The sequence below is a fragment of the Tamandua tetradactyla genome, chromosome 11, assembly GCF_023851605.1.
Source record: "Tamandua tetradactyla isolate mTamTet1 chromosome 11, mTamTet1.pri, whole genome shotgun sequence".
Taxonomy (NCBI): domain Eukaryota; kingdom Metazoa; phylum Chordata; class Mammalia; order Pilosa; family Myrmecophagidae; genus Tamandua; species Tamandua tetradactyla.
The window spans coordinates 92,255,463-92,271,774 of NC_135337.1; the positions used below are offsets into that span (position 1 = coordinate 92,255,463).

Here is a 16,312-nt window from a genome sequence, read left to right on the forward strand (position 1 = left end):
TCCACAGAATTACGTTTTGTCAGGATCACCAATACCTTGCATTTCGCTAATTTTTTTGGTGAAGTTCCAATCTAAATTTAATTTCACTTCTCGAAGAATTGATCACTCCCTGCTTCTTTTGTTTTCATTCAGATTACTTTTAAATTCTAATTCATTGGCTACCATTTTTATACTATTTCTTCTTTGCTCTTGATCTCCCCAAATTCTTAAATTTGGAATTTCTCAGAACTCATATTCATTCATTTAGGTGGCTTTTCTGCATCAGTCAATCATGTGTTTTTCCCCTTTGATGTGTCAATGTGGTGTGTCACATTAATGTTCTTGTGTTGAACCACCCTTGCATGCCTGGATTAAGCCCACCTCACCTAGTGTATAATTCCTTTGGTGTCCCACTTGATTTTGGTGTATAATACCTTTGATATATTGTTGAATTTGATTTGCAAGTATTTTACATCTGTATTCATTAGAGATATTGCTATATAGTTTTCTTTTCATGTATCCTTATCTGGTGTTGGTGTTAGAGTAATGTTGGCTTCATAGAATGAGTTTCCAAATTTTTAGAAGAGACTGAGCAGAATCAGTATTAATTCTCTTTGGAATGATTAATAGAATTCAGTTGTGAAGCCATTCGGCCCTGGGCTTTAATTTGCTGAGAGTTTTTTAATGACTGATTTCAATTTCTTTTAATTTGTTAGTTGAGGTCTTCTGTCTCTTCTGGAGTCACTGTAGGTTGTTTGTGCTTCTAGGAATGTGTCCATGTCATTTTAGTTCATAGTGTCCTCTTATCCCATTTATTTTTGTGGGGTCAGTAATGAGGTCCCCTTTCTCATTTCTTCTTTTATATTTTATCACCTATGTTAGGGTTCTCTAGAGAAATAGAATCAACAAGAGATATATGTAAATATGAGATTTATAAGGTGTCTCATGCAACCATGAGAATGGAAGTGTCCAAAATCTGTAGGGCAGCTGTGAAGCTGGCAGCTCTGATGAAGGATCTGGATGAACTCCACAGGAGTAGCTCACTGTCTGAAAAAGAAGCAGTGAAAAAATCTATTTACTTTCTTAAAAGCCTTCAACTGATTGGATTATCTTGTTGTGGAAGGCATGCCTTAGTTGATCACAGATGCAATCAGTCACAGCTGCAATAAACTGATGATTTATCAAGCAGCCATAAAATATCCTTGCACTAATGGTCAGTCAGGCCAGTGACTGACCATCACTTGGCCAAGTTGATGCCAGAACATAACCATTACATCATCTCTATGTTTCTTTGTCAATCTAGTGGCAACATCAGATTTTGTTAATGCTCCACTGTTTTTAAATTTTCAATTTCATTTATTTGTGCTCTAATCTTTCTTATTTTCTCCTGTTTGCTTTGGGATTAGTTTACTGGTCTTTTTTGTTCCTCCACGTGTACCTTTGTTTGATATTAGCTCTTTCTTCTTTTTTATTTTAGGCATTTGGGGCTATATATTTCCCTCTCAACACTGCCTTTGCTCCATCCCGTAAGTTTTTGTATGTTGTGTTTTTGTTTTCATTCATCTAAAAACATGTATGGATTTCTCTTCCAATTTTTTTCTTTGACCACTGATTGTTAGAGTGTGTTGTTTCACTTCCTTATATTTGTGGATTTTCCAGTTCTCCACCTATTCATTTCCTGCTTCATTCCCTTATGTTTAGAGAAAGTGTTTTGTATAGTTTCAGTCTTTTAAAATTCATTGAGGTTTTTTTTTTGTGACCCAGCCATTGACTGTCCTGGGCAATGATCCACTGGCTTTTGGGAAGATTATATATCTTGCAGTTAGCAGTACAAGTATATTTCTAGTAGGTCTTATTCATGTGTCATATTGTTCAAGGTCTCTGTTTCCTTATTGATGCTCTGAATGTTCTATCTGTTGATGGATGTGGTATATTTTAGTGTCTATTAATTGTAGAGATATCTCTTTCTATCTTGAGTTTTGCCAGTGTTTCTCTGATGTATTTTGGGGCATGATTGCTTGGTACCTAAATATTTATGGCTGTTATTTCTTCTTGGTGAATTTCCCCTTTTATTAATATATCATGTCGTTCTTTGTGTCTTACAACAATTTTGCATTTAAAATATATATTTTTCTGATATTAGTACAGCTATCCATGTTCTCTTAGTTATTGTTTGTGTGGAATGTTTTTCCAACCTTTCACTTACAACCTTTTTGTGTGTGGTCTAAGGTGCAGCTCTTGTTGATAGCTTATAGGTGTGCCATACTTTTTAATTATTCTGCTAATTTGTATCTTTTGTTTGAGGAGTTAAAGCCATTAACTTTCAATGTCATTACTATAAAGGCAGTACTTACTTAATCTTTGATTTTATGTTATATCTTTTTTTGTCTCCTTTTATTCTTTTAGTTAGCCTTCTGTGCCAGTTTGAAAAGATTTATGTACCTTAGAAAAGCCATGTTTTAATCCTAATGAAGCTTGTGGGAGCAACAGTTTCTTCTAATCCCTATTCAGTATTGTATGTTGGAAACTTTAATTAGATAACTCCATGGAGATGTGACTCAATCAAGTGTGAGTATTGAACATGATTAAATGGAGACATGTCTCTACCCATTCTATGTGAGTCTTGATTAGTTTACAGGAATTCTGTAAAAGAGGAGAGAATGCCTTTTGAGAATGATGAGAAAGCCACAACAGAGCCAAGCATGGCCACAAGCCTGAGAGAACCACAGAGTCCACCAACCAGCAACCTTTGGAGATTCTGAAAAAGCAGAGAAGGATGATGGAATGCTGCAGCCATGAGAAGCAGAGAGTTCACCAGCCAGTGACTTTTGGAGATGAAGGAAAATGCCTCCTGGGGAGCTTCATAAAGCAAGAAGCTTGGGGAGGAAGCTTGTAGGTGATGCCATATTCACCATGTGCCTTCCTAGATGAGAGAGAAACTCTGAACATCATCAGCCTTCTTGAATCAAGGTATCTTTCCATTGATGCCTTAAATTAGACATTTGTATGACTTTGCTTTACTTGGAACACTTTCATGGCCTTAGAACTGTAAACTTGTAACTTATTAAATTTCCCCTTTTAAAGGCCATTCTGTTTCTGGTATATTGCATTCCAACAGCTAGCAAACTAGAATACCTTACTAATAATCTTCATTTCTACACTCTCCTCCATGCCTCTCTCTCTCTCTCTCTTCACCTCTCTGTCTGCACAACTCCCTTTAATATTTCTTGTTGGATAGGTCTCTTCTTGATGAGCTCTTTTAGTTTCTGTTTTATCTGTGGACATTTTAAACCCTCCATTTTTGTAGGACAGTTTTACTAGGTAAAGTATTCTTGCCTAGTGGTTTTCTCTTTCACTTCCTTAAATATATCACACTATTCCCTCTCACCTCTGGTTTCTGATGAGAAATTTGCATTCAGTCTTATTGCAGTTCACTTGTATGTGACAATTCTCTTTTCTGTTGCTGCTTTAAGGATTCTTTGTTTATCTTTGGAATTTTACATTCTGATTAGCATGTGTCTCAGAGTGGCCTTTTATAATTTATTCTGTTTGAAGTATGTTGTACTTCTTAAACTTGTATATTTATGTCTTTCATAAGAGTTGAGTAATATTCAGAGATTACTTCCTCTATTCTTTCTGCCCCCTTTCCCTTTTCTTCTCTCTTTGGGACATCCACAGCACTCAGGTTTGCCCGTTGTGCTGTTATTAAAATTTCTGAGAACGTGTTTAGTTTTTCCCATTCTTTTATCTGTGTGTTGTACCTGTAAGATGTCAGTGGTTCTGTCTTTCAGTTCATTCATTCTTTTTTCTGCCTGTCCAAATGTGCTATTATATGTCTATAGTGTATTTTTAATCTCTTACCTTGTGCTTTTCATTTCCATAATTCCTGTTGTGTTGCTTTTCATGCTTTTAAATTCTTCTTCATCCCACCCAGTTTCTTCTTATTAGCCATATTTTCTGTCATCTCCTTGAATTGATTTAAGCAATTTGATTAGCTGTTCCAAATTCTGTGAATCCTCTGAAGTTTTGGGCCATATCTTCCTTTTTCTTAGTATTCCTTGTAATTTTTTTGGTGATATCTAGGCATTTTCTAACCCTTATGAGTTTACTGTGAAGGTCAGTTTCTCTCCTTGCCTAGGGTTTTATTGTTGACTTTGTGTTAAGGCTCTCCTTTGATACTTAGTTCAACTTATTCTAGGCCTTTAGAATTGTCCTTAACTGATCAGATTTTTTTCAGTTCTTTGTTTCTTGCCTGCGTATGTGGTATGCTTTTCAAGATTGCACTATTTTTGGAATTGTTTCTCCTCCAGGAGAAAGCTTCCTTTATTCTGTTTCTTCTTTGTCTTTTCTGTATTTTTTTATTTTGCCTCTACAATACTTTTTACATTCCTTTCATTTCCTCTAGCTGCTTTTGCCTGGATGTTACATTATTGGAGAAGAGTCACCCTGGGGAGAACTTTCCCAAGTTAGTATTTCCCAGTCAAAATAGGGCTGTGTTCCAGAAATGGGGCACAGACCAGCTCCACAAAGCCCTATGGGGGCCATTAAAGACACCAGAAATGGTTTTGATGAGTTCCATAAGCTGCACTTTTCTAGCCTGTCCAGCAGATTGTACCATTCATCAGTCTTTCCCTGCAGATTTGAGGAGGTCTTTACACCTCTACTCCCTCCACCCCTACTGGGTCTGGTTTGAAACAATGGCAGTGGCCATCCCTGTCTAGGGTAGGCTGAAAGAAGAACTCAGGGCCAGGACCCAAATTGTCTGAATTCACCAAAGGCTGTGTCAGTGCTTGGCTCTGCCTCCCTCCCCCATCTCCCATGGGAAGAGGACTTCTACGTCTGTCTCCTTCCATGGTAACTAGTCCAATACTGGACCCAAGGCAGTCTGCCTTAAGAGTGGGTGATGGTCACTGATGTCTTCCATGGAGGTAAGTACTCACAGATGGAGGTAGTACTCACTCTTTACTGCAGTTTTTTTAGCCTCGTTATCTTGTTCTTTCCTGGAGAATATATAATGCTCCCCTGGCCTCCAGGACCCCTGAACTGTTGTTTCAGGCAGTTCCTGCCTGTGCAATATCTGTTTTGAATAGGACCTGGAGGTCCCTATTTAACCATTTTCCCCAAAAGTTGAAAGTGTCTCCATATCTCTTAGTTCCATCTCCTATAACTCAGTGAGTCCACCTGATTCTGTTGTAGTCTGGAAACTCCCAATGCACTAAACTGGGATATTTGTAGGGTTCACCTCATTTGATTTCCATCTCTCATGGATAACTGCCCTTTTTCCTGATGTCCATTGTCTCCCAAACCATTGTTTCATACAGTTTTGGTTCAGGCAAGAAGGTAACTCTAATTCTTATTAATCCATCATGGCTGGTACTTGAAATACCTTGTTTAGTGAATTTTGTGAATTCTTTATATATTTAGGACAAAAGTCCTTTGTCAAGTAAATGCTCTGGAAATATTTTTCCCAATGTATGACTTATCTTCATTTTCTTCAAAGTGTTTCTCAAAGACAATATATTCTTGGTTTAAATGAATCTGAGTTTATCAATGATTTTTTAAAAGTATTTTTTATTGTGAAATATACCATATATGCAGAAAAGTGATAGATTTCAAAGTACACTTTAACAAGTAATTATAGAACAAACTTCAAAGTATGATATAGATTACAGTTCCATAATTTCAGGTATTTCCTTCTAGCTGCTATATACACTGGAGAATAAAAAGAAATATCAATATAGTGATTTAGTAGTCATACTCATTTGTTAAATTCCATCTTCTCTTTTATAACTCCTCTCTCTCATTTGATCTTTTTCTCAGTCTTTAGGGATATTTGGGCCATGACCATTTGTTTTAGTTTGCTAATGCTGCTGGGATGCAATATACCAGAAATGGAATGTCTTGTAAAGTGGATTTAAAATAAGTTGAAAATTTACTGTTCTAAGGCCATGAAAATGTCCAAACTTAAAAACATTCAAAGACAGATACCTTGATTCTGAAGAAAAGGCCAGATGGCATCTGGGATTCCTCTGTTAATGGGAGGCACATGGCCAGAATCTGCTGGTCCTTGTTCCTGATTCTATTGCTTCCAGCCTCTGTTTTCAGTGACTTCCTCTCTAAGCATCTGTGGGCCTTCACTTAGCTTCTCCATGGCAAAACTCTAGGTTCTGGCTCACTTAGCATCTCATGGGAAGGCACATGGTGACATCTGCTGGGCTGTGCATTTCTAAACATCTGTATCAAGACATCTTTCTCTGTCAACATTCCAAGCATCTATGAATGTCTGTGTCTATGTTGGCTGCAGTTCTTGTCTAGTTTCTGTCACCTCTCTCAGCTCTTGGCATCTCCTAGGGCCTCTGACTTTCCAAGTGTCTGTGTCTAAGCTTTCTCCATAATGTCTCCCCTTTTAAAGGACTCCAGTAAACTAATAAACACCCGCCTTGAATGGGCAAATTCACATTTCCATCTAATCAAAAGGTCACATCTGGGTGAAAGATGCTTTGACTGAGAAGTAGACTGGTGGATGTTGAAATATACATATAATCAAATATTGTGCTGCTACAAAAAGTTGTGAGGCATGTAACATTGTGAATGAACCTATGGAACATTTTGTAATGTAAAATAAGCCAGAAGCAAAAGAGCAAATATTGTATGATCTCATTTAGAAAATATTTATAAGAAAACTTTGGCCTAGATTGTAAGTTCTTATAGCAGTCACATTTAGTCCATGGTGGTAATTGTTATTTCTGGATTTTAAGAGGCTGTTTTATTTATGTACAACCTGGTATTTAGAGATAAGAATGAAGCCAATCAGGTTGGGATTAAGGTAATTTAGAATACAGGGGTAAGGAAGACATTGCCTATATTTTAGAACCTCATCTACTCTTTGAAGCCAGAGGAAGAGTTGTTTATTTTGTCCAGATCCCAAATTTGCTATAGCACATAATTTAAGTCAGACCTGTCCAGATAGATATTTAAACGATCCAAACACAGGAAACCCAGAATAGGAATGAAGGTTTGTAATTCTGTATAGCTTAATGTAATGCCTGGATATATCCCAGAGTATATTAAGCCAGATAATCAAAAAGTATTGTCAGAATCTAGACAAGATGGTGACTTAGTTAGGGGTGGAATGTAGTTCATCTCCAGAGTAACTAGTAAATAGCCAGAAGCAGTACAGAACAACTTCTGGGGCCACATCAATGACTGAACACACAGCATATCAGCTGTCTGGACAAGCTAGACCTGCTGGAATCCCATCCAGAACCATGAGTCCCCCAAGCTGCAGAGGCTGGTGACCCCCCCATAGGCTGGTTCCCAGCAGGGGAAGGAAAGAGACTTTACTAACAGCAAGGGGCTGAGCTCAACAAAGCTCCAGTTGTGGAATTAAGAAATTCTGACTAGTAATAATAGTTCCCCAACTCAGCTAAACCTTGAATAAAAGCTAAAGTTACTAGGTTTTGCCCCAGTGCAGAGGAGGCAGGGCTGATGGGGTTGGGGGTGGGGAAAGGTGTTTTTGGATTGGCCAGCATAAAATACTTGAAAAGGTCTGGACCCTAAAAAAAAGAGGGGTCACATTGGACCTGGAAATACATAGAGCAGTTTACCAACTTAAGCTCTTTACTAACAAATCTGAAGAATGGGGGTCCTGCTCTGAAAAGGGTTTTTTTCCCTTTGTTTCTATGGATTAACTGCTGTCAGGCTCCAGCTGCCCTAAGCAAGGGTGAAATTAAGCTTGTCTGAGAGACAAAGGCTGGTCAGGTGAAAGGAGGTAATTCCCTGGAGGCTTTGACTTCCCCAGGAGAGGGGTGGGGCCCAGCTCAGGTGGAATCCCTTCCTCAAGGAATTCAGACCCCCAGGGACTGGAAAACTGAAGCAATTAAAGCCAGCATAGAAGCTCTCTTCTGTCTCAGCCATTCCCCCAGCAGGAAGAGTCTGCTGAAGTTAAAGGCACCACATCACTTTATGCTGGTGGGACCTGCAGGCAGACAAGTGCCACATACTGGGCAGGATAGGAAAAACACGGAGTCTAGAGGCTTCATAGGAAAGTGTGTCAACCTGCTGGATCTCACCCTCAGGGAAAACTGATACAGACGACTCCTGAGAGGAGGCCAGTGTGGTCTGTGAAAATCTGACTAAGGTCTATAATACCTGAGTAGACCCTCCTAAGGGGGAAAAAAAGGCATCATATAGGCAGGACAAGAAACAAGAAAACAAGAACTGAAAAATTCTGATCTGTTAAACAAAACCTATGCTAGAAGTCTGGAATAAGTTGACCTGAATGACAAAGCATGGTTAGAGAACAAGGCCATTCGGCAAGAAAATCCTAGGTAAAAGAGTGAAAACAATCTCCAGAATAAACTAAGTAAGGAAATTAAATGTCTAGATGCCAGTAAAAAATAATTACTTATACTAGGAAAATTGAAGATATGTCCCAGTCAAAGGAATAAACCAACAATTCAAATGAGATACAGGAATTGAAACAATTAATTCAGGATGTTTGAAGAGACCTGGAAAATCTCATCAAAAATTGAATCAGGTCTTCTGGGAAGATGGCCAACTAGAATAGATCGAGATTAGCCCTGCTCCACAGAAAAGTTAGAGAAGGGACAAGAGGGCAACTGAAGTGGCAATTTGGGAGTGCAGTGGATCTGGGAGAGCCTTCTGCACCACAAGCAGCAGCCCCAGTTGCAGAGGCCAAGGAAATAGAAGGCAGAAAGCTGGAGCCTGGCACGGAGGCATAGAGCCACAGAACCATGGGACTGCATGACAGGAGCATGGGACAAGGAAGTGTAACACTGACTTGCTGCCATAGCTCTACACACGCCCACAAATGGCCCTGTGCCTTAGACTAGTGCACACCAGGGTTATGCCCCCCAGACTGGTACACTCACATAGCTACATCCTTCCTGGCCACTGGGCACCCACATTCACAAGCATCAGTATAACATCCCCCAAACTGTGCCCATATCTTCCCTGAAGCAAATCACGATACTCAGTGCTCCATGATGTGCTCTGCTCCCTGCTATACAAGCATCTGATAATACGAGACCTTAAACTACTGAAAGAAATAAACTCCCCAAATAAATCAATCAGGATATTTACATGCCACAAAGACAGCAGAAGATCACTAAGCATATCACAATGCAGACAGATATAGTCCTGCCTAATGACCAAATTAAAGCACCAGAGGAGACACAGACATTGTAACAACTAATTAAAGATGTTCATGCAACTCTGCTTAATAAAATAAGTGGGATAGCAAATGGCATAAAGGACATCAAGAAGACAGTAGGAGAGCACAAAGAGGAATTTGAAAGAATGAATAGAAAAATAGTGGAAATCACAGAGATTAAAGACTCTGTTGACCAAATAAAAACATACTAGAAGCATACAACACCAGATTTGAAGAGACAGAAGAAAGAATAAGTGATATAGGGGACACAATTTTGTAGACTCAAAACAGCAAATAGCAAGAAAGATGGAAAAAATTGAATGGGAACTCAGGGAAATGATAGACAAAACAAAGCACACAAATATAAGAATCATTGGTGTCCCAGAAGGAAAAGAGAGGAGTAAAGGGCTAGGAAGAGTAGTTGAGGATATAATGGGGGAAAACTTCCCAACCCTTATAAAGGACATAAATATACAAGTCAAAGAAGCCCAAAGAACTCCAAACAGAATAAATCCAATAGGCCTTCCCCAAGGCACATACTTATCAATCTTTCAAATGTTGAAGAGAAGCAGAAAATCCTGAAGTGATAAGAGAAAAACAATCTACTACATACAAGGGAACTCAAGACTGAGTTCTGACTACTCATCTGGCAACCTGGAGGCGAGAAAGCAGTGGTATGATATATTCAAGATCCTGAAAGAGAAAGACTTCCAGCCAAGAATTCTGTACCCAACCAAATTGTCCTTCAAAACTGAGGTAGAATCTAGCTGAAAATGCTTTGCTAGTAGTCAGGCAGCTTTTAAGATGTTGGAAATGTCTGTGCTATCTGAACTGTATGAAGAGAGCAGTGACCTGCAGATGGATGTGATACCTGGTAAGAATGATCTTCCACAGATGGAGGTAGGCAGCGGGAGCTGGGAGCCATCACTGAGCCCCTGCTGCAACAGGGCCCCACCACAGCTCTAGGAGGAAGGCCCAATGGAGGATGGGGCCCAGCCAGTGGCGGAGCCAGCAGGAAAACAGAGCCTTGCAACCAGTCCCAATGCTGGGGACTAGCCAGACCAGATTGCAGCCCCAGACTTCAAGAGTGAGGATGGGGGAGAGGAATTTGATGACTGAGAGGACAACTATGACTATCTGGAAGAGGAGCAGCTGAGTGGTGCAGGCTACAGACTGTCAGCAGCCCTCAAAGAAGCCAACAAGATGTTTCTGAGAACTTCCAGAGCAAGAGAAGCAGCCCTAGATGGTGGGTTTCAGATACATTATGAGAAGACCCCATTTGATCAGTTGGCTCTCAGCAAAGAGCTCTTTTCACTTATGGTTGTCAATCATCTAACCAAAGAACTCAGCTGTGATGAGATTATCAATAGAGAGTAGTTAAAAGCTGTTAGAAGAGGAGGAAACTACTTGAGGAGAGACCCAACATACCACTGTCTTTGGGGTTCATTCCAAATAGTTCTGTACCTGTGAAAAATTTGATCTTCAGAAAAAATCTTTTTGTTTCTGTTTTGCAGAATAGAGAATAGGGCAGTGACTGCACAGTTGGAATAAAAGGAAAAAGGATATGAGGAGTGTTGAAACCTCTTTTTAAGAATATCTTGTAACACCTATGTCTTTGAATTTGATATTGATCCCAGATTATATTCCCTGCATTGGGGAAAATCTTTCCCATCTGCTTCACTGTAAGGAATGGTTTTACAAGAATAAGTCATGACTGAGGCAATCTGCCAACAAAGAGCCCACTGATGTTAACTGTGTATTGAAGAAAATATAAACAAAATGTCCATTCTAGGTTTCAAGATGTCTTTGAGTTATCTGGACTGAAAGCCTATTGAGAAAACTTTGAAAATTCCAACTTTGTGATCCATTCAAGTTATAGTTATCAAAAGCTAGATTATTTGTGTAATATAGTTTTCAGTATCCCAACAGGATGAACCAATCCAAAAAGAAATATATATCACATGTGCTGTATCTTTTTTTTAATCTTTTTTTTTATTAATTAAAAAAAGAATTAACAAAACAATTAGAAATCATTCCAATCTACATGTACAATCAGTAATTCTTAATAACATCACATGGTTGCATATTCATCATTTCTTAGTACATTTGCATCGATTTAGAAAAAGAAATAAAAAGACAACAGAATAAGAATTAAAACAATAATAGAAAGAAAAAAAGCAAAAAACCTATACCTCACATGCAGCTTCATTCAGTGTTTTAACATAATTGCATTACAATTGGGTAGTATTGTGCTGTCCATTTCTGAGTTTTTATATCCAGTCCCGTTGTACAGTCTGTATCCCTTCAGCTCCAATTACCCGTTCTCTTTTTTATTTTTTTTTAATTAATGGAAAAAAAGAAATTAACCCAACATTTAGAGATCATACCATTCTACATATGCAATCAGTAATTCTTAACATCATCACATAGATGCATGATCATCATTTCTTAGTACATTTGCACTGGTTTAGAAGAACTAGCAACATAACCGAAAAAGATATAGAATGTTAATACAGAGAAAAAAAAATAAAAGTAATAATAGTAAAATCAAAACAAAACAAAACAAAACAAAACAAAAACCTATAGCTCAGATGCAGCTTCATTCAGTGTTTTAACCTGATTACTTTACAATTAGGTATTATTGTGCTGTCCATTTCTGAGTTTTTGTATCTAGTCCTGTTACACCGTCTGTATCCCTTCAACTCCAATTGGCCATTATCTTACCCTGTTTCTACCTCCTGCTGGACTCTGATATCAAGGACATATTCCAAATTTATTCTCGAATGTCCATTCACATCAGTGGGACCATACAGTATTTGTCCTTTAGTTTCTGGCTAGACTCACTCAGCATAATGTTCTCTAGGTCCATCCATGTTATTACATGCTTCATAAGTTTATCCTGTCTTAAAGCTGCATAGTATTCCATCGTATGTATATACCACAGTTTGTTTAGCCACTCTTCTGTTGATGGAGATTTCGGCTGTTTCCATCTCTTTGCAATTGTAAATAACGCTGCTATAAACATTGGTGTACAAATGTCCGTTTGTGTCTTTGCCCTTAAGTCCTTTGAGTAGATTCCCAGCAATGGTATTGCTGGGTCGTACGGCAATTCTATATTCAGCTTTTTGAGGAACCGCCAAACTGCCTTCCACAGTGGTTGCACCATTTGACATTCCCACCAACAGTGGATAAGTGTGCCTCTTTCTCCGCATCCTCTCCAGCACTTGTCATTTTCTGTTTTGTTAATAATGGCCATTCTGGTGGGTGTGAGATGATATCTCATTGTGGTTTTGATTTGCATTTCTCTAATGGCCAGGGACATTGAGCATCTCTTCATGTGCCTTTTGGCCATTTGTATTTCCTCTTCTGATAGGTGTCTGTTCAAGTCTTTTTCCCATTTTGTAATTGGGTTGGCTGACTTTTTGTTGTTGAGATGAACAATCTCTTTATAAATTCTGGATACTAGACCTTTATCTGATATATCATTTCCAAATATTGTCTCCCATTGTGTAGGCTGTCTTTCTACTTTCTTGATGAAGTTCTTTGATGCACAAAGGTGTTTAATTTTGAGGAGCTCCCATTTATTTATTTCCTTCTTCAGTGTTCTTGCTTTAGGTTTAAGGTCCATAAAACTGCCTCCAGTTGTAAGATCCATAAGATATCTCCCAACATTTTCTTCTATCTGTTTTATAGTCTTAGACCTAATGTTTAGATCTTTGATCCATTTTGAGTTAACTTTTGTATAGGGTGTGAGAGATGGGTTTTCTTTCATTCTTTTGCATATGGATATCCAGTTCTCTAGGCACCATTTATTGAAGAGACTGCTCTGTCCCAGGTGAGTTGGATTGACTGCCTTATCAAAGATCAAATGTCCATAGATGAGAGGGTCTATATCTGAGCACTCTATTCGATTCCATTGGTCGATATATCTATCTTTATGCCAATACCATGCTGTTTTGACCACTGTGGCTTCATAATATGCCTTAAAGTCAGGCAGCGCGAGACCTCCAGCTTCGTTTTTTTTCCTCAAGATGTTTTTAGCAATTCGGGACACCCTGCCCTTCCAGATAAATTTGCTTATTGGTTTTTCTATTTCTGAAAAATAAGTTGTTGGGATTTTGATTGGTATTGCATTGAATCTGTAAATCAATTTAGGTAGGATTGACATCTTAACTATATTTAGTCTTCCAATCCATGAACACGGTATGCCCTTCCATCTGTTTAGGTCTTCTGTGATTTCTTTTAGCAGTTTTTTGTAGTTTTCTTTATATAGGTTTTTTGTCTCTTTAGTTAAATTTATTCCTAGGTATTTTATTCTTTTAGTTGCAATTGTAAATGGGATTCGTTTCTTGATTTCCCCCTCAGCTTGTTCATTCCTAGTGTATAGAAATGCTACAGATTTTTGAATGTTGATCTTGTAACCTCCTACTTTGCTGTACTCATTTATTAGCTCTAGTAGTTTTGTTGTGGATTTTTCCAGGTTTTCGACGTATAGTATCATATCATCTGCAAACAGTGATAGTTTTACTTCTTCCTTTCCAATTTTGATGCCTTGTATTTCTTTTTCTTGTCTAATTGCTCTGGCTAGAACCTCCAACACAATGTTGAATAATAGTGATGATAGTGGACATCCTTGTCTTGTTCCTGATCTTAGGGGGAAAGTTTTCAACTTTTCCCCATTGAGGATGATATTAGCTGTGGGTTTTTCATATATTCCCTCTATCATTTTAAGGAAGTTCCCTTGTATTCCTATCTTTTGAAGTGTTTTCAACAGGAAAGGATGTTGAATCTTGTCAAATGCCTTCTCTGCATCAATTGAGATGATCATGTGATTTTTCTGCTTTGATTTGTTGATATGGTGTATTACATTAATTGATTTTCTTATGTTGAACCATCCTTGCATACCTGGGATGAATCCTACTTGGTCATGATGTATAATTCTTTTAATGTGTTGTTGGATACGATTTGCTAGAATTTTATTGAGGATTTTTGCATCTATATTCATTAGAGAGATTGGTCTGTAGTTTTCTTTTTTTGTAATATCTTTGCCTGGTTTTGGTATGAGGGTGATGTTGGCTTCATAGAATGAATTAGGCAGTTTTCCCTCCACTTCGATTTTTTTGAAGAGTTTAAGGAGAATTGGTACTAATTCTTTCTGGAACGTTTGGTAGAATTCACATGTGAAGCCATCTGGTCCTGTACTTTTCTTTTTAGGAAGCTTTTGAATGACTGCTTCAATTTCTTTACTTGTGATTGGTTTGTTGAGGTCATCTATGTCTTCTTGAGTCAAAGTTGGTTATTCATGTCTTTCCAGGAACCCGTCCATTTCATCTAAATTGTTATATTTATTAGTGTAAAGTTGTTTATAGTATCCTGTTATTACCTCCTTTATTTCTGTGAGGTCAGTAGTTATGTCTCCTCTTCCATTTCTGATCTTATTTATTTGCATCCTCTCTCTTCTTCTTTTTGTCAATCTTGATAAGGGCCCATCAATCTTATGGATTTTCTCATAGAACCAACTTCTGGTCTTATTGATTTTCTCTACTGTTTTCATATTTTCAATTTCATTTATTTCTGCTCTGATCTTTGTTATTTCTTTCCTTTTGCTTGCTTTGGGATTAGTTTGCTGTTCTTTCTCCAGTTCTTCCAAGTGAACAGTTAATTCCTGCATTTTTGCCTTTTCTTCTTTTCTGATATAGGCATTTAGGGCAATAAATTTCCCTCTTAGCACTGCCTTTGCTGCATCCCATAAGTTTTGCTATGTTGTGTTTTCATTTTCATTTGCCTCGAGGTATTTACTAATTTCTCTTGCAATTTCTTCTTTGGCCCAGTCGTTGTTTAAGAGTGTGTTGTTGAGCCTCCAGGTATTTGTGAATTTTCTGGCATTCCGCCTATTATTGATTTCCAACTTCATTCCTTTATGATCCGAGAAAGTGTTGTGTATGATTTCAGTCTTTTAAAATTTGTTAAGACTTGCTTTGTGACCGAGCATATGGTCTATCTTTGAGAATGATCCATGAGCACTTGAGAAAAATGTGTATCCTGCTGTTGTGGGATGTAATGTCCTATAAATGTCTGTTAAGTCTAGCTCATTTATAGTAATATTCAGATTCTCTATTTCTTTATTGATCCTCTGTCTAGATGTTCTGTCCATTGATGAGAGTGGGGAATTGAAGTCTCCAACTATTATGGTATTTGTGTCTATTTCCCTTTTCAGTGTTTGCAGTGTATTCCTCACGTATTTTGGGACATTCTGGTTCGGTGCGTAAATATTTATGATTGTTATGTCTTCTTGTTTAATTGTTCCTTTTATTAGTATATAGTGTCCTTCTTTGTCTCTTTTAACTGTTTTACATTTGAAGTCTAACTTGTTGGATATTAGTATAGCCACTCCTGCTATTTTCTGGTTGTTATTTGCATGAAATATCTTTTCCCAACCTTTCACTTTCAACCTATGTTTATCTTTGGGTCTAAGATGTGTTTCCTGTAGACAGCATATAGAAGGATCCTGTTTTTTAATCCATTCTGCCATTCTATGTCTTTTGATTGGGGAATTCAGTCCATTAACATTTAGTGTTATTACTATTTCGATAATATTTTCCTCTGCCATTTTGCCTTTTGTATTATATATATCATATCTGACTTTCCTTCTTTCTACACTCTTCTCCATACCTCTCTCTCCTGTCTCTTTGTATCTGACTCTAGTGCTCCCTTTAGTATTTCTTGCAGAGCTGGTCTCTTGGTCACAAATTCTCTCAGTGACTTTTTGTCTGAGAATGTTTTAATTTCTCCCTCATTTTTGAAGGACAATTTTGCTGGATATAGGAGTCTTGGTTGGCAGTTTTTCTCTTTTAGTAGTTTAAATATATCATCCCACTGTCTTCTAGCCTCCATGGTTTCTGCTGAGAAATCTACACATAGTCTTATTGGGTTTCCCTTGTATGTGATGGATTGTTTTTCTCTTGCTGCTTTCAAGATCCTCTCTTTCCCTTTGACCTCTGACATTCTAACTAGTAAATGTCTTGGAGAACGCCTATTTGGGTCTAATCTCTTTGGGGTGTGCTGCACTTCTTGGATCTATAATTTTAGGTCTTTCATAAGAGTTGGGAAATTTTCAGTGAAAATTTCTTCCATTAGTTTTTCTCCTCCTTTTCCCTT

The 16,312-nt window shown here is 37.9% G+C and overlaps 1 protein-coding gene and 1 pseudogene across 1 annotated transcript in view; both read left to right on the forward strand.

The window, feature by feature from the left end:
- The window catches only part of LOC143649239 (uncharacterized), a 91,938-nt gene that overhangs the window by 18,110 nt on the left and 57,516 nt on the right, over nt 1–16,312 (forward strand). The window lies entirely within an intron of this gene.
- LOC143650736 (EP300-interacting inhibitor of differentiation 1-like) lies at nt 5,637–11,198 on the forward strand (annotated as a pseudogene).